Below are 21,658 nucleotides of genomic sequence, written 5' to 3'. Positions count from 1 at the left end.
ACCATTATGTAATTGTTCTGTTTAGCTCTTTTTACTCTAAGCATATAGTCTTATTTAGAGAATGACTGTTAGCTGGTCAAATTTATGCTTAAGACATCCATACTTAATCAGAGGTTTCAGAGACGATAACACCAATCAAGTATTCTGAATTCTTTTATGTTAAATAGGAACATCTTCTCAATCGTACTCTCAAGTCACATCTCATTTATCTTCCTCCTTAAGAACTGCATAGGCTTGTTTTAAATAGTTTAAACACCTGTAATAAACTACAGTTTGCTAAGAATAGAGGTACTCTGGTTAATGCTGAAAATAGTGTGACCAGAGGAAAAGCAGGCATTATTAAATATGAATGCAGTCCTTACCAACACAAATTGGACCTTTTTTTTTTAATAAAAAAGCTAGTCCAAAAAGAAGTCTTATTCTGTAAAGGTTTATCGTTTCCAAATCACAGTGAAAGGAACTTGAGTAATTTACCAATTTTGTTTTCTACTATGTGCCTTAAAGATACCTCACTAAAAACTGGTATCTGACACAACAGAATGACATATGCAGAATGTAATATTGTAGTGACAGTACTGAGGTTGACTGTTACAGACATATTGAAAGTCTGAGTATTAAATGGTTACATCCTAATTATATAGAACATTGGTCCAATAACAAAAATAGAGAACAGCCGCTGGAACTTTATCTCATTCAATGTTCAGAGATAACAGGGTTAACCATTCTTTCCATTATTTTCAGCAGATAAGTCCTTTTTTTAATATTTATATCTCATGGTAACTGAATTCTGGCATTTTTCCAAGCTCCTTTATGAAGAGGATGCTGAAGGCCATCACAGTACAGCATGCTGCCACATAAGGACTCTTCCGTTCACCAATTCTAGCACACTTCCAAAATATACCCAAGAATCCAGCTTTATTTCTGTCCAGGAGGCTGGGTGCCTAGGATCGGATATAAGCACAGGTACATAGAAGCAGCAAGATTACAGTCAACAGACTCTGAAAAATTGAAAATGGCAAACATAGGCCGGCGAAGCCCCAGCCACATCCAGAGAGGATGTTTTTTAATGGAGGAAGTAGGGTTTGGTGGGGATGGGAGAGGGCTTTGTAATCATGAAGAGAAAGAACATGAAAGAGAAAGGAAGAGGGAGCTACACGGGGAGTGGCATAGTTAGAGAAAGATCCATTCGCCCCTGGCCTTTTGCCTGTAGGAGCATGAGGAAAAGCTGGTTAGCCCAGAGCTGCGGAGCAGCTTGCACGGCCCTTTGGGGAGCTGCATGGAAGCCAGGTCCTTCTGTGGGAGAAGTCTTCTCAGGATGTGGATTTTCCATCCTCTGCCGCCCCTGTTCCAAGAATGATTAAAAAAAAAAAATCCCTGGAGGGATGGGCGTTGCAAGGAAAGGAAAGCACAGAGGAGTAAAAATGCCTCCTCCTCTCTCCTTCAGTTATTGCATTAGTTAGGATATCGGTTTGGGTACTTTAACAGAGAGACCCCAAATCTCAGGACTTTCAAAAAGATACAAACGTACTCCTGTCTTGTTTCATGTTGGTAGTAGGAGGTGTTCCACATATTATCAGGGATCCACACTCCTCTCATCTTGTTCTGCTTTCCTCGGCATGTGGCTTCCATCTCCTGGCCCAGTATGGTTGTTCTAACTCTTGCCATCACATCCATGTTCACATTCAGCCACTCCTAGGCTCTGGGGAGTCTTTTAACTAGGCGGCTGCATGCCCAGTCAAAAGGCTCTTAATCTAAGAAAAGGAGAACTGATTTTGTAGACAACCAGCATTCTTGGTCTCACACACATATTTGATCATCATGCATGTAAAGATGATAGTTGAAGCTTAAGGCATGGGATGAAAAGTATAAGGTAGAGAACGTGACAAGGACACGTTATATCAGTGGCTTCATAGCATGAGAGGCTGGGAGTGGGCAGACGTGAGGGCTGAGAGCTGTGAAGGACAGGGGAATTTTAGAGGAGTTAGGAGCAGTTTATGATTTGTGGCCCCTTCAATGAATATGTAAAAACAAGTAAATATTAGAATTTGTTTTCAATTATCTTTGGTTACTGACCTGTTTCTTTGAAAGCCTCCCCAGGTTAGAGTGGACATAATTTTTCATTAGTTAGAATGGGAACTGTAGAGTGACAGCAAGCGAATCTCAGGGGCATTCTGATATTTCAGGAGTGACTCTAGCAGAAGTGTGAGTGGGGTACAGAAGGGATGAGAAATGCCTCAGAATCACACTGTCACATCTTTCCTCCAGCAACTGGAGTAATTGGGTAGCCAAAGACGATCAAAGGTACCTAAAGGGGTGAAGTAAGCCTTTGGCCAGGGGTGGTTGTTTTCCTTTGGGGTAGGTTGGCTGTGCTCTGGCATTCCAGATAGGGAAAAGGGCCTGGGGTTTCTGGTGTGTAGACAGAGAGCTTGCCCTCAGACACAAGGAGCCCTTCTCTTGATACAGACACGAAGGAAGGGGAGGGGCGGTGTCTGGAGGAGAACTGGCCCAGAGGGAGAGCTAGGGGCGGGAGGACTGGCTGGGGTGGAATGTATGTGTGAGGACCTCAGGCTCAGAGAAAGGGGGAGGGCTTGAGCTGCTCCCGGTGGGATTCTAGAGACCAGTAAAAATGGAGACTATTAGAAATTGCCATTGGGTCGGCTAGGGGGAGGGTCCAGTTGTTGTCAGCCTCTCTTTGCTGTGGTGTGGGATAATTCATGGAGCTTGAAGAGCTGGTTCAGAGGCTTATGAAGCAATCCTCACAGCCTGCAGTGTAATGGGGCAGCAGCCAGTGAGGGCTCAGCCCTGGGAAGCCACGAGAGTCCAGGACGGGGCTGCCCCTCAGGAAAAGGTCAATACACATACTCCTGTGCATGTTATAAAATAGTACAAGATCTGAAACTTAACAGAAGAGGATTACATTAAATAGCAGATAATCTTCTATAGTGTTCCCCTGAGCCCCAGTGGAGAATCTCCAGTGCTCCATTGTGGGGAGCCCTGATGCGGAGGTCTCTGCAGGCCGCTGGGTGTGCTGGGGCCTAACATCCTCAGGGCAGGCTCCTCCTGGCTTTACCCTGTCTACAAAGGACCCCTTGGTGTTTTCCTGGTCTCTGCTTTTGAAGCACTATCTTGGTCCCAAAGCATCAGTTTCTTTCCAGATATGTTACAGAGAGGTTGGAGAGAGAAAGATGTACCCAAGGGACTCAGGGTTAGATTCCCCTCCTCTGCTGATTTCTGTCTGTGGGACTTTGCTAAAGTCTCAGAGGCGAGGATCACGACTTCCTTCCAGGGGTGTGAGAAGTCAGGGAGTTGGAGGATGGGAAGCAGCTTGACACAATGGGTGCAGGAACTGTCCCTTTATTCCAGAATCGCCTCTCCCTCCACTGCTGCTCCCTCTTCCATATCCTGTTCACAGCTCACTCCTGATATACTGGAGCCCCAGGAAAGCAGCCATGTGGCCTTGATATTAAAGAAGATTTTAATTCATTCTTAAAATGAATTTCAACATGGGTTCTGGAGAGCTGAACGAGCCTTGGAACAGGAAGGCCCTTGGGTCAGCTTTGGATGGCTCTCAAGGGCTGTGCTTTGGAAGCTATTCATTATAAACTGGGGGGTGGCGCGGGGTCACACAAGCAGACCTGGATTCTGGATGGATCATTCTGCCAGCTATCGGGGGCAGGGAGGAGAGCTCTCAGCAAAGGGAACTGATCGTCCACGGTGCGCTGTGCCCTCCTTGTCATCCCATCCACTTATTGTCCTTGGGGGCGACTCCAGCGATTTCATTCCACCTTTTCTGAGCTCGTCTCAGAGGCGTAGGCGGCCCGAGTTGTTTGTTGGGTTCAGCACAGCCCGCAGACGGTCCAGCACAACCACCTTTTCCTTTCAAATGATACTAGCGGTTACTTTCCAGATCGCCCGAGGTCTGGGAAGGCCAGCTTGTAGCAGGGGTCTTAGGTGAGCTTTTGGGCCGGGGAAGAACCCAGGAAGGCAACCAGAAGCCTCGACCGCCGGCCAGCTGGGTTCCACGCTGCCGACCCGGACGCACCTCCCTCAGGAGAAGAAAGTTCCGGGCCCGACGGGGAGGGCGGCGGGCGCTGCGGCCGCTTCTTGGCACGAAAGTGTGATGGGGTGTGGACGGGCCTCCCCAGCCCACCCAGGAGCCACGCACCGCTGCCAGGAAGCCACGTGGGACTCGAGTCGCCGCCAGAAAGAAGGCACGTGAGGAGAGGTCCCGAGTCCTGTGCCACCACCTGGGGCGGGGGGCGCCGCACTGCTGCCTGGAGCCGGGGTCCCAGGCCCAGGCTCAGCCTGGGAGGCACACAAGCTGTTGTCACACTTTCCTCGCCCGACGCCACCACCTCTTTGTAGGTCACACAGCAGTGGAGAGGGGTTGGCTCTTATTTACTCCTGTGTCCTCCCTCGAGAGTCTCCTATTCTCAGCCCCCATCGTAGCCCCATCTTCCCCCCAACCTCTCTCACGCACATTCACCCCCGACGTGCACGTATACACATGCGCACACACACACATCTCGGTGTTAATGACCCAATGGGATGCAGTTTCACAACCGCTGGGACGCAGGCTGTGCTCTGTGCCTCTCCTGGGCTTTTCCCTGTCTCTACAAAGAGAATGTAAGTTGGTCAAACTTGTTCCTGTGTTGTTGCCACCCCTCCCCCGCCCCCCACACTGGGAAGTGTTCTTAAGGCCTTGGATCCAACAGCCCCGTCGTGGCCCCGTGGGGTGGGAGTTGGGAGGGGGCAGCAAGGACGCAGGGACAGAGGTCTTGGTCAAGTGTGAGGTTCCACACCTGGGCTCTGCAGCCCCCAGCGTTTCAGGTTGATTGGCAGCCTTCAGTACTGCCTTGTGAAATCCGTCCCCGGGTTGCGTTGGTTTTTTTTGTTGTTGTTTTTTGCTGGATCAATAATTTTAAAATTTATTTATTTAAAATTGAATAATTTGAATTGAATATAATCAATTATTTCATTTTTGGTTTTTGGTTTTTTAATTTTTTCATTTTAATTTTTTATTGAGGTATAGTTGATGTACAATATTATGTAAGTTACAGGTGTACAATATAGTGATGCCCAATTTTTAAAGGTTACCCTCCATGTATAGTTATTGTAAAATATTGGTTATATTCCTTGTGTTGTACAACATATCCTTGTAGCTTATTTTATACATAATAGTTTGTACCCATTAATTCCCTGCTCCTCTATTGCCCCTCCATCCTTCCCTCTCCCCACTGGTAACCACTAGTTTGTTCTCTATTTCTGTGAGTCTGCTTCTTTTTTGTTATATTCACTAGTTTGTTGTATTTTTAGATTCCACATATAAGTGACATCGTACAGTATTTGTCTTTCTCTGTCTGACTTATTTCACTTAGCATAATACCCTCCAAGTCCATCTATATTGTTCCAAATGGCAAAATTTCATTCTTTCTTATGGCTGAAGAGTATTCATCTATATCTGTCTCTCTATCTATCTCTCTATCTATCTATATCCCACATCTTCTTTATCCATTCATGCATCGATGGACACTTAGGTTGCTTCCATATCTTGGCAATTGTAAATAATGCTGCTATGAACATTGGGGTGCATGTATCTTTTCGAATTAGTGTTTTTGTTTCTTTTGGGTATATACCCAGGAGTGGAATTGCTGGGTCATATGGTGGTTCTATTTCTAGTTTTTAAAGAAACCTCCATACTGTTTTCCACAGTGGCTGCACCAATTTACATTCCCACCAACAGTGTTCGAGGGTTCTCTTTTCTCCACATTCTTGCCAACATTTGTTATTTGTGTTCTTTTTGATGATAGCTGTTCTGACAGGTGTGAGGTGATATCTCATTGTGGTTTTGATTTGCATTTCCCTGATGCTTAGTCATGTTGAGCATCTTTTCATGTGCCTGGTTGGTCATCAGGGTTGCAGTAGTTTATTTATTTATTTAGGCTGCACTGGGTCTTAGTTGCAGCATGTGGGATCTTCGTTGTGGCAAGTTTAGTAGCGGCATTGGAACTCTTAGTTGCGGCATGCATGTGGATCTAGTTCCCAGACCAGGTATCAAACCATCCATCAAAACTCCATCCAGCCAACTCCATCAAAACTACTGCAACCTGGTGACTTCACTGGTGGTCCAGTGGGTATGACTCTACACTCCCAATGCAGGGGGCCCAGGTTCGATCCCTGGTCCGGGAATTAGATCCCACATGCATGCTGCAGCTAAGAGTTTGCGTGCTGCAACTAAGAAGTCCGCATGCCGCAACTAAAGATCCCGCATGCCACAATGAAGATGCTGTGTGCTGCAACTAAGACCTGGCACAGCCAAAATAAAAGAAAGAAAGAGAAAGAAAGAAAGAAAGACAGAAAGACATCCTCTTCTGTAGGGACAGTGGCTCAGCTCATACCTAAGCCTAGGTTGATGGCACTACCAGCGTCTCCTCCCACTTCTCCCATATCTGCAAGGTCTCCTGGGCACTATGTTCCACCCTACTCATTCAGGCTGATGCAGCTTAGGTAGACTAGGAGAAGAAATCTGGCCTTAGGAGAGAACCACAGTTAAGAAAGCGTTTCCACCTTCCATTCTGTGCCCCTTCATGGAGAAGAGGGGTCAAGTGAAAGAAGGGAGAGGTCTGACTAGAAATGAAAGTGAAGGGGTTGTCGAGCATCTGCTGGATGTTCAGTTACATTCCAGGAACAGACATTGGGTACACTGGGTGAGTGGATCAGTCTGTGTGTACGATGAAGAGAAAAAAATCACACAATAATTGGAACAGAGAAAGTTTAACACAAAGACGTATTAAGTATAACAGTGGATTGGAGTAATGAGGGACTGGCTAGTAAGAAAAAAAGAAAACTCTAAAGAATATGGGAATAACAGCTGTGAGGAACAGTTACTACCTCTAGGGCTGATAGTGGGCCCAAGAGGGCACAACTATGACTGAATGATACAAATCACTGTGCTGCTGTACTGGTGGAACTTGCTGTAAATCGACCCTCTGGAACTTGCCGGCAATATGCCCTGTAGGATAAAACTTGTTCCCTCCACAATCTTTCTCCAGCACCTCCTACTGAAAGAAGCTTAAACTGTGCTACTGGCAAAGGGAAAACTTAAGGGTCCATATCCATTTCCACAGAGCAGGCCAAAGGGTGAATGTGAGGTTGAAAGGGAGTACCAGTGTCAAAAGTTCAGAAAAAAAAAAAGTGAAACCGATGAATCGGTGAGGCAGTAATTAGTAGAAAATTTATTTTGCACACACCAAAAGAACAGTTTGCAAACCAGGAGCACTGAAACTAAAACATGGAATGAGACTCAGAAGTATATTGTTATAAAGCAGCTTATATAGTGTGGACGCAGTGATTTTCTTCACAGTGATTGGTTATAATATTAGAATTTTCTTAAATGAAAGGGAATTGGTTAGTGGTCACCTCATCAGTTTTGGGGAATAACTTAAGTTTCACCTGTGATTTTCAGAGGCATAAGCAAGAAGTGACCCAGGTTAAGTTAGCCTCACTTGCTTTGCAAAATAAACTAAATTAAACTTTGCTTGTGTGACTAAACTGGTTTTGTATGCTCAGGGAATTTTCAAGACTGGTTTCTGTTTGTGTTTGATTTTAACACCAGCATAGTGCATCCTTTCTATTACTCAGCTTCCCTGTGCACCCTCTTACACATATTTACACTCCCATACCCCAGTGAAGCAACTCTACATTTCTACCCAAGGAGTGGGTAGAAACTTACTAGTGAAGAAACTCTCTCTCACTTTTCCCCCCAAATGAGGAGATGCACAGTGCCAAGAGTCACTGTATAACTGCCACAGTGAAACGGAACCAAAATTCCAGGCACTGTGGTGGGTGCTCTATATTTTATAATATTTAATTCTTAGAACCTTGTGAAGAAAGTGCCATTTAAATATAAACAAGATGTGGTGCTTCTCTCCAGGAACTTAGGTGAGAAGACTGTCTACAAAGATTTCTAATAACAGGCAAAGTGACTTAAGTGCTAAAAGGAGGTGACGGGAACCCACTGTGGAATCCTAGAGAAGGAGCTACTCATTCCTTACCAGGGGGCTGTAGGAAAGTGTCTTGGTGTAGATTTTATTAGAACAGATGTCCTACTGGAACAGGCTTCAAGGGATGTGAGAAAGTTCCGGAAGCAATTGAGCAGGAGGTAGAATAACAGGGGATGTGAGCATGTGCTATGGGGTGGGGGTAATACGTTTGTTCAAATGTTAACTCTGCCACTAGTCTTGTGGCTTTGAGCAAGTTAATGAAACTAAGCCTCAGTTTTCTCATCTTTAATATGGGACAGTAATACTGACTTCTTACAGTGGAGAATGGCAAATAGAGAGTGGTGCAGCTGAAGGGCAGGGTGGCACAGATTTAGTGGGCCTTATTAAGGGCACATTTCGAAAGTTGGATTATTCCGGATTTGTTCCCAAAGCTGGTGTTGGATATGAGTACAAACCCCGGAAAACCTTAGACAAAGTCTGAACTCAAATCTCTTACATTCTACACTTTTTCTATGATGTGTTGTACGTGAAGAACATTTTGTAAGGGGTGGAATTACCCTGGTGGCTACCAGTTCATATTGCTTTTTGTATGTGTGGAAAAAAGTACAGTTAAAAACATCTGCATATAGGTATAAAGTGAAGGAGGCACGGCGCCACACTTTCCGTCGCGCATTCGGCCCCCCCTCCCTTGCAGGCGACTGCACACGCCCCGTGCTACTGCGCAGCCGCAGAAACCTGGGCGGGTTTTGCGCCTTCCGTTACCGCCTCGGTCCGTTACAGTCTGTCTTCCGGTGTGCACAGCCGCGACCCGGATGCAGTGCAGACGCCGAGCCGGAGGCAGTCAGAGCTGGGCTCCCTGCCTCACGATGTCTGAGGAAAAGGGTAAGGGGCCCTCCCCGAAGCTTTCCCAATAGTTTCTGCCTCTCTTCACCCCACCCGGGGAAAGGCTCTAACAGGTTTTGACCCCAGCCCATCTAGAGGGCTGCACACGTGACCGTGGGACTGGCTGTTAATCGGCCACAGCGCGTCAGGTGGTGGCCTCTCGGCTGCGGTCCCAGCTTGGTCAGGGCGCGCGTGGGAACCCGGGTGTTGCGGGCAGAGTCTAGCCCTGGGTCCAGGGCGTCCCTGAGGCTCAAGGCATCTCAGGAACTCAGGGTGTACCCGAGGTTCATGGCGTTCCAGAGGCTGAAGCTAGTCCTGGGGCTTTTGGGGTCAAGGGTTCATGGTGTCCCAGGGACTGAAAGCTCTGGGACTTTCGAGGTCCCAGGGTTCATAGCTTCCAGGGGCTGGTGGCCATCTGGGGCTTGTGTGGTCCCAGGGTTCATGGCATCCCCAAGGCTTGAGGTAATCTGGGGCTTCTGGGGTCCCCGGGGTTCCTGGTGTCCCTGAGGCTTGAGGCGATCTGGAGCTTCCGGGTCCCAGGGTTTGTGGCATCCCAGGCACACGAGGGACTCTGGGGGCTTCCGGGATCCCACGGTTCATGGCGTCCCAGGGGCTTGAGAGGATCTTGGGGCTCGAGGTGTCTGCAGAGTTCATGGTGTCCTGAGGGATGGAGGGAATCCTGGGGCTTTCAGGTCTCCAGGGTTCATGGCGTCCCTGGGACTTGAGGTGACCCATAGCTGGCTCCGCCCCCGGGGTTCTCGTGGCGCCAGCACGTGGCGAGGCCCGGCCTCGTTTCCTGCATGAGGGCGGTATTTCCTTACAGGACCTCTAGCGGCCGTAGTAGAACAGCCGTCCTCTCGCGAGAGGTTGGGCGACCGCGGTTGTTTCCTGCGCCCCCCAGAGGGCGGCGTGCCACGCTTTAGCTGCAGAGCAGTTCTGCGCAGCAGCGGTTTTTCCTTTGAACTGTTTTTCAAGGCCTCATGCGCATGCACCGCAAGCAGCTGCTGAGCACGCTTGTTGCTCCAGGAAAGCGATTTGGCTTAGCGGCTGGGACACTCTTTGGAGGAGAGGATTTGCTTTGCTGGAAGAGTGAGTCTGCCTTTGGCAACCTCAAATTGCAGCAGCGCTGCGGGGGGTGGGGTGTGTTTCTCACCGTCTCTCGCAGGATGCCAGAACGTGTGAGCTTTTGAGATTTGGCTACTTATTTTTTAAGTACTTGGTGCTGACTTTCTGGGACAAGTTGATCCATTATCCTTTCTCTTTCCCTGTCGGAGGAGGTAGGGGTCCAGGAAGGACCAAGACTCTCCGACGTTATATAGAATTATTTTTTTAATGTTACAACGTTATTTTTATTTCTTTTTGGGTTTGCTTTTCATTGAGATAACATTGATTTATAAGATTATACGTTTCATGTGTACAACATTATATTTCTACTTCTGTATACCCTACAGCATGCTCACCACCAAAATTTTATATAGAATTTTGAGTTTAAAGAATTGATAAACAAGCGAGTTGATTCATTATAACATCTTTTGAGATTGAGACGTTGATTTTGAGGCTTAGATCGTAACTGCGTTTGACCAAAGACAGATTGGGCAGCCTCGTTGTTTTATAGTAAATATGCAAATGAGGAGAAAGAAAATAAAGATGTGTGTGTGGAGAAATTCCCGCGCATAGAGCCTGTTCTTTGCTTCAAGAGGGCAGATGCGGGAGTCAGAACACTGCAAAATGTGAGGACCACTGTAAAGCAGGGGAGTGCTTCGGTGCAAGCTCCAGGACCCATCCCGCCGGCAGTATGGTTGAGCATGGTAGTTCGGTAGAAAAGATCCTAATTTAGTCTGCTGGGGATCGCTTCCCTCACTCTTCTACCCGGTTCTCCCCGAATTAGGACTGCTCTGGGGTTTTATGACACGAAGTGGTCAACTGGTTCAATGTTTACAAGTAGAGATTTCACAAGCAACTTTTTTACGCACTGTTTTTATAAAGCAGGGCATGGGCTCGATTCAGTTTCAAGCCTGCCTGCAGCAAGTGCTGAGCGATGGGACACATTTTGGTGGTATTATCCCCCAACGGGCCGACTTTGTAGTCTCTAAAGTTTGACTAGGAGAGTAGAAGGGCTGGTTTTTAGAGTCCTGGGCAGAAGATTTAGAAAGTGATTGTTCAGTGTACTGACGCACAGTTTTGCTAAAAACATCGGAATGATCTGGCCATTGTAATCTGCCCTGTTTTGCTGTGTATATTCTTTGCACTAGTTGTCATGTGAAATGCAGGTTTCAGCCCTCACCATTGTGAACTAATGCCTTATCTGGTAAGTTCATGGCAACTTAGTTCCTTGCACCTTGGGACCATAATCTTCAAAAAACTTCTAAATATTATAATGTCTTAAAAATTGCCTCTGAAGGCTATGCATATACCTAAAGGAATTAGAATTTTGCCAATTAACTGAGAAATCTTAGTGGAGTTGTCAGTAGCTTTACTCATACTAGTTTGAAAGATCAGTTGATATACAAAAACTTGTCTTAAAAATAAAATTTCAGTTGCCTTTGTTATTTTCTCTTGATTATAAAGTCTAAGCTTTATTGTAGAGAATCTTAACAAATACAGAGAAGTCTAATGAAGATAATTTTGCCACCCAGAGATAGTGACACAGAGATAACCATTGGTATGTTTCCTTCTGCTCTCAAAGTTAAGATTATGCTGTATTTTTCTGCTTTGAATCTTACCCCCGTTTAAGAAGCAAGTATTTCACAAGCATTTCTAATATTAGTAAATGTTCTTTGAGAATGTGCTTCTCATTGGCAATATACCATTCCATCATATGAAAATACCATAATTTATTTAACCAGTTTCCTTTTGTTTGGATAACTAGGTAGTTTCTAATGTTCTATTTTTTTTCCATGAAGACTATTAAGTCTTGGTACTTAATAGTTGGGACTCTCCAAACTCAATCCCAAAGTTTTATGGATGAGAAAACAGAGGCAAAAGAGTGGATGTATCTGGCCCAAAGTTAATACCCCTGGATAGCTAGAGAGCCTGAATTGGAGCCTACACCATGTGATTCCTAATTTAGTACCATTTTCACACCACCTTATACTAGCTAGTTACTTTATTCTAATACTTTGGTCTATTGCAAATAAATGTACTGAATCCAAGATACGCAATGTAAATGTGATCTACGAGTTAATACTTCAAGCTTAAACATGTTCTTTTTCAGATCAACTTTAAGAAATAAAAAAACCCATTTAGAGACCATACATTTGGCATATTGTGCTATTTTTCATATTCATTAGAATGGTTTACCAAGTTGATATTTCACATCTAGTTTACCTGTAGTCATCTATTTCACATTTTGTGAGATTCAATTTGAATTTAATTTGTTTGATAACAACATTTACTTTTGTACATTATTTCTGCATTATTTATTAACATAAGGATTGATAATTTATTTTTATTTTTTTATTTTTAAATGTCACCTTTAAAAAATTTATTTATTTTTGGCTACATTGGGTCTTCGTTGCTGCGCGAGGGCTTTCTCTAGTTGCAACGAGCGGGGGCTACTCTTCCTTGTGGTGTGCAGTCTTCTCATTGCGGTGGCTTCTCTTGTTGTGGAGCATGGATTCTAGGTGTGTGGGCTTCAGTAGCTGTAGCACGCAGGCTCAGCAGTTGTGGCTCTTGGGCTCTAGAGCGCAGGCTCAGTAGTTGTGGCACATGGGCTTAGTTGCTCCGCGACATGTGGGATATTCCCGGACCAGGGCTCGAACCCGTGTCCCCTTCATTGGCAGGCGGATTCTTAACCACTACACCACCAGGGAAGCGCGATATTGATTTTTAAAGAACAAGTTTGGGAATTCATGGTCACCACAAAGTGTGGTTGTGTAATACCAGTTGTATCCTTTAAAAGTTAAAAGCATATCATTGAACACATAGTACATGGGCCAGGTGGTCCAGTTTCTTTTTTTTTTCTGAATTTTATTTTATTTATTTTTTTAAACAGCAGGTTCTTATTAGTTATCCATTTTATACATATTAGTGTATATATGTCAATCCCAATCTCCTAATTCATCACACCACCACCCCCCCGTCCCTGGCCACTTTCCCCCCTTGGTGTCCATATGTTTGTTCTGTACATCTGTGTCCCAATTTCTGCCCTGCAAACCGGTTCATCTGTAGGTTCCACATATATGCATTAATATAAGTTATTTGTTTTTCTCTTTCTGACTTACTTCACTCTGTATGACAGTCTCTAGATCCATCCACGCCTCTACAAATGACCAATTTCGTTCCTTTTTAAGGCTGAGTAATATTCCATTGTATATATGTACCACAATTTCTTTATCTATTCATCTGTCGATGGGCATTTAGGTTGCTTCCATGTCCTAGCTATTGTAAATAGTGCTGCAATGAACATTGCAGTGCATGTGTCTTTTTGAATTATGGTTTTCTCTGGGTATATGCCCAGTAGTGGGATTGCTGGGTCATATGGTAGTTCTATTTTTAGTTTTTTAAAGAACCTCCATACTGTTCTCCATAGTGGCTGTATCAATTTACATTCTCACCAACAGTGCAAGAGGGTTCCCTTTTCTCCACACCCTCTCCAGCATTTGTTGTTTGTAGATTTTCTGATGCTGCCCATTCTAACTGGTGTGATGTGATACCTCATTGTAGTTTTGATTTGCATTTCTCTAATAATTAGTGATGTTGAGCAGCTTTTCATGTGCTTCTTGGCCATCTGTATGTCTTCTTTGGAGAAATGTCTATTTAGGTCTTCTGCCCATTTTTGGATTGGATTGTTTGTTTTTTTGTTATTGAGCTGCATGAGCTGCTTGTAAAATCTGGAGATTAATCCTTTGTCAGTTGCTTCATTTGCAAATATTTTCTCCCATTCTGAGGGTTGTCTTTTGGTCTTGTTTATAGTTTCCTTTGCTGTGCAAAAGCTTTGAAGTTTCATTAGGTCCCATTTGTTTATTTTTGTTTTTATTTCCATTACTCTAGGAGGTGGGTCAGAAAGGATCTTGCTGTGATTTATGTCATAGAGTGTTCTGCCTATGTTTTCCTCTAAGAGTTTGATAGTTTCTGGCCTTACATTTAGGTCTTTAATCCATTTTGAGCTTATTTTTGTGTATGGTGTTAGGGAGTGTTCTAATTTCATTCTTTTACATGTAGCTCTCCAGTTTTCCCAGCACCACTTATTGAAGAGACTGTCTTTTCTCCATTGTATATCCTTGCCTCCTTTGTCATAGATTAGTTGACCATAGGTGCGTGGGTTTATCTCTGGGCTTTCTATCCTGTTCCATTATTCTATATTTCTGATTTTGTGCCAGTACCATATTGTCTTGATTACTGTACCTTTGTAGTATAGTCTGAAGTCAGGCAGTCTGATTCCTGCAGCTCTGTTTTTTCCTTCAAGACCGCTTTGGCTATTCGGGGTCTTTTGTGTCTCCATACAAATTTTAAGATTTTTTGTTCTAGTTCTGTAAAAAATGCCATTGGTAATTTGATAGGGATTGCATTGAATCTGTAGATGGCTTTGGGTACTATAGTCACTTTCACAATATTGATTCTTCCAATCCAAGAACATGGTATATCTCTTCATCTGTTGGTATCATCTTTAATTTCTCTCAGCAGTGTATTATAGTTTTCTGCATACAGGTCTTTTGTCTCCCTAGGTAGGTTTATTCCTTGGTATTTTACTCTTCTTGTTGCAGTGGTAAATGGGAGTGTTTCCTTAATTTCTCTTTCAGATTTTTAATCATTAGCATATAGGAATGCAAGAGATTTCTGTGCATTAATTTTGTATCCTGCAGCTTTACCAAATTCATTGATTAGCTCTAGTAGTTTTCCGGTGGCATCTTTAGGATTCTCTATGTATAGTATCATGTCATCTGCAAACAGTGACAATTTTACTTCTTCTTTTCCAATTTGTATTCCTTTTATTTATTTTTCTTCTCTGATTGCCATGGCTAGGACTTCCAAAACTATGTTGAATAATAGTTGTGTGAGTGGACATCCTTGTCTTGTTCCTGGTCTTAGAGGAAATGCTTTCAGTTTTTCACCATTGAGAATGATGTTTGCTGTGGGTTTGTCACATATGACGTTTATTATGTTGAGATAGGTTCCCTCTATGCTCACTTTCTGGAGGGCTTTTATCATAAATGGGTGTTGAATTTTGTCAAAAGCTTTTTCTGCATCTATTGAGATGATCATATGGTTTTCCTCTTTCAATTTGTTAAAATGGTGTATCACATTGATTGATTTGCGTATATTGAAGAATCCTTGCATCCATGGGATAAATCCCACTTGATCATGGTGTATGATCCTTTTAATGTGTTGTTGGATTCTGTTTGCTAGTATTTTGTTGAGGATTTTTGCATCTATATTCATCAGTGATATTGGTCTGTAATTTTCTTTTTTTGTAGTATCTTTGTCTGGTTGTGGTGTCAGGGTGATCGTGGCCTCATAGAATGAGTTTGGGAGTGTTCCTTCCTCTGCAATTTTTTGGAAGAGTTTGAGAAGGATCTGTGTTAGCTCTTCTCTAAATGTTTGATGGAATTCATCTGTGAAGCCCTCTGGTCCTGGACTTTTGTTTGTTGGAAGATTTTTAATCACAGTTTCAATTTCATTATTGTGATTGGTCTGTTCATATTTTCTATTTCTTCCTGGTTCAGTTTTGAAAGGTTATACCTTTCTAAGAATTTGTCCATTTCTTCCAGGTTGTCCATTTTATTGGCATAGAGTTGCTTGTAGTAGTCTCTTAGGATGCTTTGTATTTCTGTGGTGTCTGTTGTAACTTCTCCTTTTTCATTTTTAATTTTATTGATTTGAGTCCTGTTTCTCTCTCTTTTTTTTTTTTTTTTGCGCTACGCGGGCCTCTCACTGTTGTGGCCTCTCCCGTTGCAGAGCACAGGCTCCGGACGCGCAGGCTTAGCGGCCATGGCTCACGGGCCTAGCCGTTCCGTGGCATATGGGATCTTCCCGGACCGGGGCACGAACCCGTGTCCCCTGCATCGGCAGGCAGACTCTCAACCACTGCGCCACCAGGGAAGCCCCCTCTCCCTCTTTTTTTCTTGATGAGTCTGGCTAATGGTTTATCAATTTTGTTTATCTTCTCAAAGAACCAGCTTTTAGTTTTATTGATTTTTGCTATTGTCTTCTTTGTTTCTATTTTGTTTATTTCTGCTCTGATTTTTATGATTTCTTTCCTTCTACTAACTTTGGGTTTTGTTTGTTCTTCTTTCTCTAGTTCCTTTAGATGTAAGGTTCGATTGTTTATTTGAGATGTTTGTTGTTTCTTGAGGTAGGATGGTATTGCTATAAACTTCCCTCTTAGAACTGCTTTTGCTGCATCCCATAGGTTTTGGACTGTCGTGTTTTCATTGTCATTTGTCTTTAGGTGGTTTTTGATTTCCTCTTTGATTTCTTCAGTGATCTCTTCGTTATTTAGTAACATATTGTTTAACCTCCATGTGTTTGTGTTTTTTACGGTTTTTTCCCTGTAATTGATTTCTAATCTCATAGCGTTGTGGTCAGAAAAGATGCTTGATATGATTTCAATTTTCTTAAATTTACTGAGACTTGATTTGTGACCCACAATATGATCTATCCTAGAGAATGTTCCTTGTGCACTTGTGAAGAAAGTGTAATCTGCTGTTTTTGGATGGAATGGCCTATAAATATCAATTAAATCTATCTGGTATTGTGTCACTTAAAGCTTCTGTTTCCTTATTAATTTTCTCTTTGGATGATCTGTCCATTGGTGTCAGTGAGGTGTTAAAGTCCCCCATTATTATTGTGTTACTGTCGATTTCCTCTTTTACAGCTGTTAGCAGTTACCTTATGTATTGAGGTGCTCCTATGTTGGGTGCATATATAGTTTTAATTGTTATATCTTCTTCTTGGATTGATCCCTTGATCATGATGTAGTGTCCTTCCTTGTCTCTTGTAACATTCTTTATTTTAAAGTCAGTTTTATCTGATATGAGTATTGCTACTCCAGCTTTCTTTTGATTTCCATTTGCATGGAACATCTTTTTCCATCCCTTCACTTTCAGTCTGTATGTGTCCCTAGGTCTGAAGTGGGTCTCTTGTAGACAGCATATATATGGGTCTTGTTTTTGTATCCATTCAGCAAGCCTGTGTCTTTTGGTTGGAGCATTTAATCCATTCACGTTTAAGGTAATTGTCGATATGTATGTTCCTATTACCATTTTCTTAAGGTTTTGGGTTTGTTTTTGTAGGTCCTTTTCTTTTGTGTTTCCTGCCTAGAGAAGTTCCTTTAGCATTTGTTGTAGAGCTGTTTTGGTGGTACTGAATTCTCTTAGCTTTTGCTTGTCTGTAAAGCTTTTGATTTCTCCATCGAATCTGAATGAGATCCTTGCTGGGTAGAGTAATCTGGGTTGTAGGTTCTTCCCTTTCATCACTTTAAATACGTCATGCCACTCCCTTCTGGCTTGGAGAGCTTCTGCTGAGAAATCAGCTGTTAACCTTATGCGAGTTCCCTTGTATGTTGTCATTTTTCCCTTGCTGCTTTCAATAATTTTTCTTTGTCTTTAATTTTTGCCAATTTGATTACTATGTGTCTCGGTGTGTATCTCCTTGGGTTTATCCTGTATGGGACTCTCTGCACTTCCTGGACTTGGGTGGCTATTTCCTTTCCCATGTTAGGGAAGTTTTCAACTATAATCTCTTCAAATATTTTCTCGGGTTCTTTCTCTCTCTCTTCTCCTTCTGGGACCCCTCTAATGCGAATGTTGTTGTGTTTAATGTTGTCCCAGAGGACTCTTAGGCTGTCTTCATTTCTTTTCATTCTTTTTTCTTTATTCTGTTCCGCAGCAGTAAATTCCACCATTCTGTCTTCCGGGTCAGTTATCCATTCTTCTGCCTCAGTTATTCTGCTATTGATTCCTTGTAGTGTTTTTTTCATTTCATTTATTGTACTGTTCATCTCTGTTTGTTCTTTAATTCTTCTAGGCCTTTGTTAAACATTTCTTACATCTTCTCAATCTTTGCCTGCATTCGTTTTCTGCGGTCCTGGATCATCTTCACTATCATTATTCTGAATTCTTTTTCTGGAAGGTTGCCTCTCTCCACTTCATTTAGTTGTTTTTCTGGGGTTTTGTCTTGTTCCTTCATCTGGTACATAGCCCTCTGCCTTTTCATCTTTCTGTGGTCCAGTTCCTTAAAGGAGAAGAAATTTATTGCTCTATAGAATTGGAAGTCCTAGAAATAATACTATTTGTGTGTGTGTACATACACATATATCTCAAAGCTTCATACTAAGCAGTTGATGTCTTAGCTAACTTGAAATTAGAGATATGAAAATGCTTCATGTAATTTTTTTCAGCTAAAATGTTTTTTAAACACTCCGTAACTTTATAAGGTAGTTTCCTCTAGAAACTTTCAATTTAATGTGGTATCTAATATACCCTTTCTCTTTGCTTCTTCTTAGCTTATATTACTATAGCTCTTGAAGAGGACAGTGATGCCAATGATGATGCTGATCTTGTGATAGTAGAAGATTCTGATACAGAGGTTACTGAGAACATAGTTTCCAGTGATGAAGTGTTGACTCTACAACCAGATTTTGAAGGCAACAGTGATACCTCTGAGGAACCATCCCAATTGTCATATGGTAATTTTGTTAAATTTCCTCCTGTGTGAAATTTTGCTCCCTGGTCCTCATTTCCAGTAAATTGCTTAAATATTCCTCTAATTTTTACATTAATTAGTTATTATCAGAGGGCGAAGCTTTGTGTTAATAGCACAGTGTTTACTTGTGCTTTCATTTTCCCTTCATTTAAGCTTTGTCATGTCTCCTTTTCTATTTTTGTTCTACGGGAAGTGGGGAGGTAGCCTTGGAAAGTGTTCGGGAGAATATATTTTGTTTCTGAAAAATTATTTATACCTGGCAACTAAAATTATAACTATTTGGGGGCAAAGCAAAAACTGAAGTTATGGGAGAAACATCTTGGGCCAAGAGTCCGTGGAATAGACGAGATGATTGTCTTTGTTGAAGATCTCAAAGAATCAACAAAAAACTCCCAAGCAATTATAGCAAGATTCTCAGGATACAAGGTTAATATGCAAAAGTCAATCCCTTTCCTATATACAAGCAGTAAACAAATGAAACTTGAAATTAAAAACACAGCATCATTTACATTAGCACCCAAAAAAGAGTCCCTGGAAAGTAGAATCCTGCAACCAGAGCTCTAGCTACTTGTCCTTTCAGTGGTTGCTTCTCAACCACAATAAGAAGGAAATGGGAGGCCATTCACCTCCTCACTTATACACAGAGAGAGCCAAGAGATGTTACCCCTTGGGAACATTCCTTCAGTAACTATATGACAGTATGCTCTTTGCCATTTGCTTAGAGACTTGAGTTTCCTACTCTTTAAAACATTGAAGTATTGTTGCTTAGATTAGAGGTCAGCAAACTTTTTCTGTAAAGGACCGGATAGTAAATATTTTAGGATTTAAAGTTGTAAGGGCTCTGTTGCAACTACTCAGCTCTCCTGTTGAAATGTGAAAACAACATTATATTAGCAGACGAGTATGGCTGTGTTCCAGTAAAACTTTATGGACTCTGAAATTTGAATTTCCTATAATTTTTCCATTTCATGAAATATTCTTTTGTGTTTTTTAAAATTTAAAACTTAAAAATGTGAAAAAAAAAACCCACCAAAAAATAAAACCATTCTTGGCTCCTGGGCTATACAAAAACAGGCAGCAGGGTGGGTTTGGTCTACAGGCTGTAGTTTGCCAACCCCTGGTCTAAATGATGCCAAAAGTCATTTGATACCACTTGTTATCAGTTCTGGTTTTAAAACTATATTCAAGACCAACAGGATGCTTTCTTAGTGTATTACAAAACATCTGACTGACTCCTTGATAGTAGGGAAAGAACTAGAGGAGAATTTTCAATTGTGGATGCCCTTTGACATCTCATTTCTACTTCTAGGAACTTATCCCATACAACTACTTGCAGAAGTACACGACTGTTCAGCAGCGTTCTTTGCAAGAGGGAAACTTTAGAAGTAACTTAAATATCCATGAATTGGGGACTGGTTAAATAAATCATGCATGGCCTATCTGCATGATAGGAAACTGAGAGCTGTTAAAACTGATTGCAGTATACCTAAAGGTATTAGTTTGGAAAGACTAATACATGTTTAGTGGAAAAAGGAGGTTGCAGAGCAGTACTTATAGTCGGATCCTTTTTATCTATCTAAGTGACATAAAAATTCAGAATAGGAGATTTCAGAAAAGGCGGCTAGGTAATTTTTTTATTGTGGTAAAATATATATAACATTATATTTATCATTTTAATCATTTGTAAGTGTTCAAAGTAGCATTTGACAGCCTAATAGCTCTGGCTAAAATTTTCAGTACAATATTGATAGCAGTGGTGAAAACGGGCATCCTTGTCTTGCTCCCAATCTCAGGGGAAAAGCTTTCAGGTCATTCACCATTGAATGTGACGTTAGCTGTGGGTTTTCATAAATACCCTTTATCTAGTTGTGGAATTTTCCCTTTGTTCCTAGTTTTCTGAGAATTTTTTTTTTTTCGGTACGCGGGCCTCTCACTGTTGTGGCCTCTCCCGTTGCGGAGCACAGGCTCCGGACGTGCAGGCTCAGCGGCCATGGCTCATGGGCCCAGCCACTCCGCGGCATGTGGGATCTTCCCGGACCGGGGCACGAACCTGTGTTCCGTGCATCGGCAGGCGGACTCCCAACCACTGCGCCACCAGGGAAGCCCTCTGAGAATTTTTATAATGAAATGATGTTGGATTTTGTCAGATTCCTTTTTGGCATCAATTGAGATGATCATGTGTTTTTTGCCCCTTTATTATATTAATGTGATGTGTTACATTGATTGGTTTTCTTATGTTGAACCACCCTTGCATTCCTGGGATAAATCCCTCTTGGTCATGGTGAATAATCCTTTTTTTTTGTTTTTTTGTTTTTTTTTTTTTTACATTTTGACTGTGCCACGTGGCATGCGGGATCTTCGTTCCCCAACCAGGGATTGAACCTGCAGCCCCTGCAGTGGAAGCACAGAGTCTTAACCACTGGGCTGCCAGGGAAGTCCCTGAATAATACTTTTAACATGCTGTTGGATTAGACTTGCTAATATTTTTTTGAGGATTTTTACATCTATGTTCATAAGGGATGTTGGTCTTTTTCTTTTATTGTAATGTCTTTATCTGGCTTTGATATCATGGTAATTCTTCAGTTTTTTAGAAGAGCTTGAGAAGGATTGGTGTGTTAATTCTTCTTTAAATGTTTGGTAGAATCCAGCAGTGAAGCCCTCTGGTCCAGACCTTTTCTTTACTGGGAGGTTTGTGATGATTGACTCAATCTCTTCACTTGTTATAGGTCTGTTGAGATTTTCTATTTTTTCTTGAGTCAGTTTAGATAAATTTTTAAATTATAAGGACAAATTGTCTTCTCATATACCAGCATCAAGCAATTTAGAAAATATATAGGAAAAAAACCCAATTGATAATGGCTACAAACAAATATTTAAAATTATAAGGAATAAACAAATAAAAAATAGCAGAACCTATATGAAAGGAAAGAAAATACTTTACTGAGGGTCATAAAAAAAGGCTTAAGTGGAGAGACACAAAGTGTTCCTGGATGAGAAAAAATACTTTAGTGTACCTTTAAAAAAAACCTTGGGAAAACCTGTTTAAGGGACAAGTGGTAATTTACCATATCAAATGCACAAAAAGTTTAAAAGGACAATTATCGAAATACTATGATACTAGTTTTGAA

The 21,658-nt window shown here is 42.2% G+C and overlaps 1 pseudogene; it reads right to left on the bottom strand.

Annotated features, from left to right (window-relative positions):
- Nucleotides 1-601: 601 nt before the first annotated feature.
- On the bottom strand, nt 602-3,451 carry LOC125963101 (protein kish-A-like; annotated as a pseudogene).
- Between the last annotated feature and the right edge of the window lie 18,207 nt (nt 3,452-21,658).

The sequence above is a fragment of the Orcinus orca genome, chromosome X (assembly GCF_937001465.1).
Source record: "Orcinus orca chromosome X, mOrcOrc1.1, whole genome shotgun sequence".
Taxonomy (NCBI): domain Eukaryota; kingdom Metazoa; phylum Chordata; class Mammalia; order Artiodactyla; family Delphinidae; genus Orcinus; species Orcinus orca.
The sequence above is the reverse complement of the archived record's forward strand: the minus strand, read 5'-3'. Positions and strand labels throughout refer to the sequence as shown.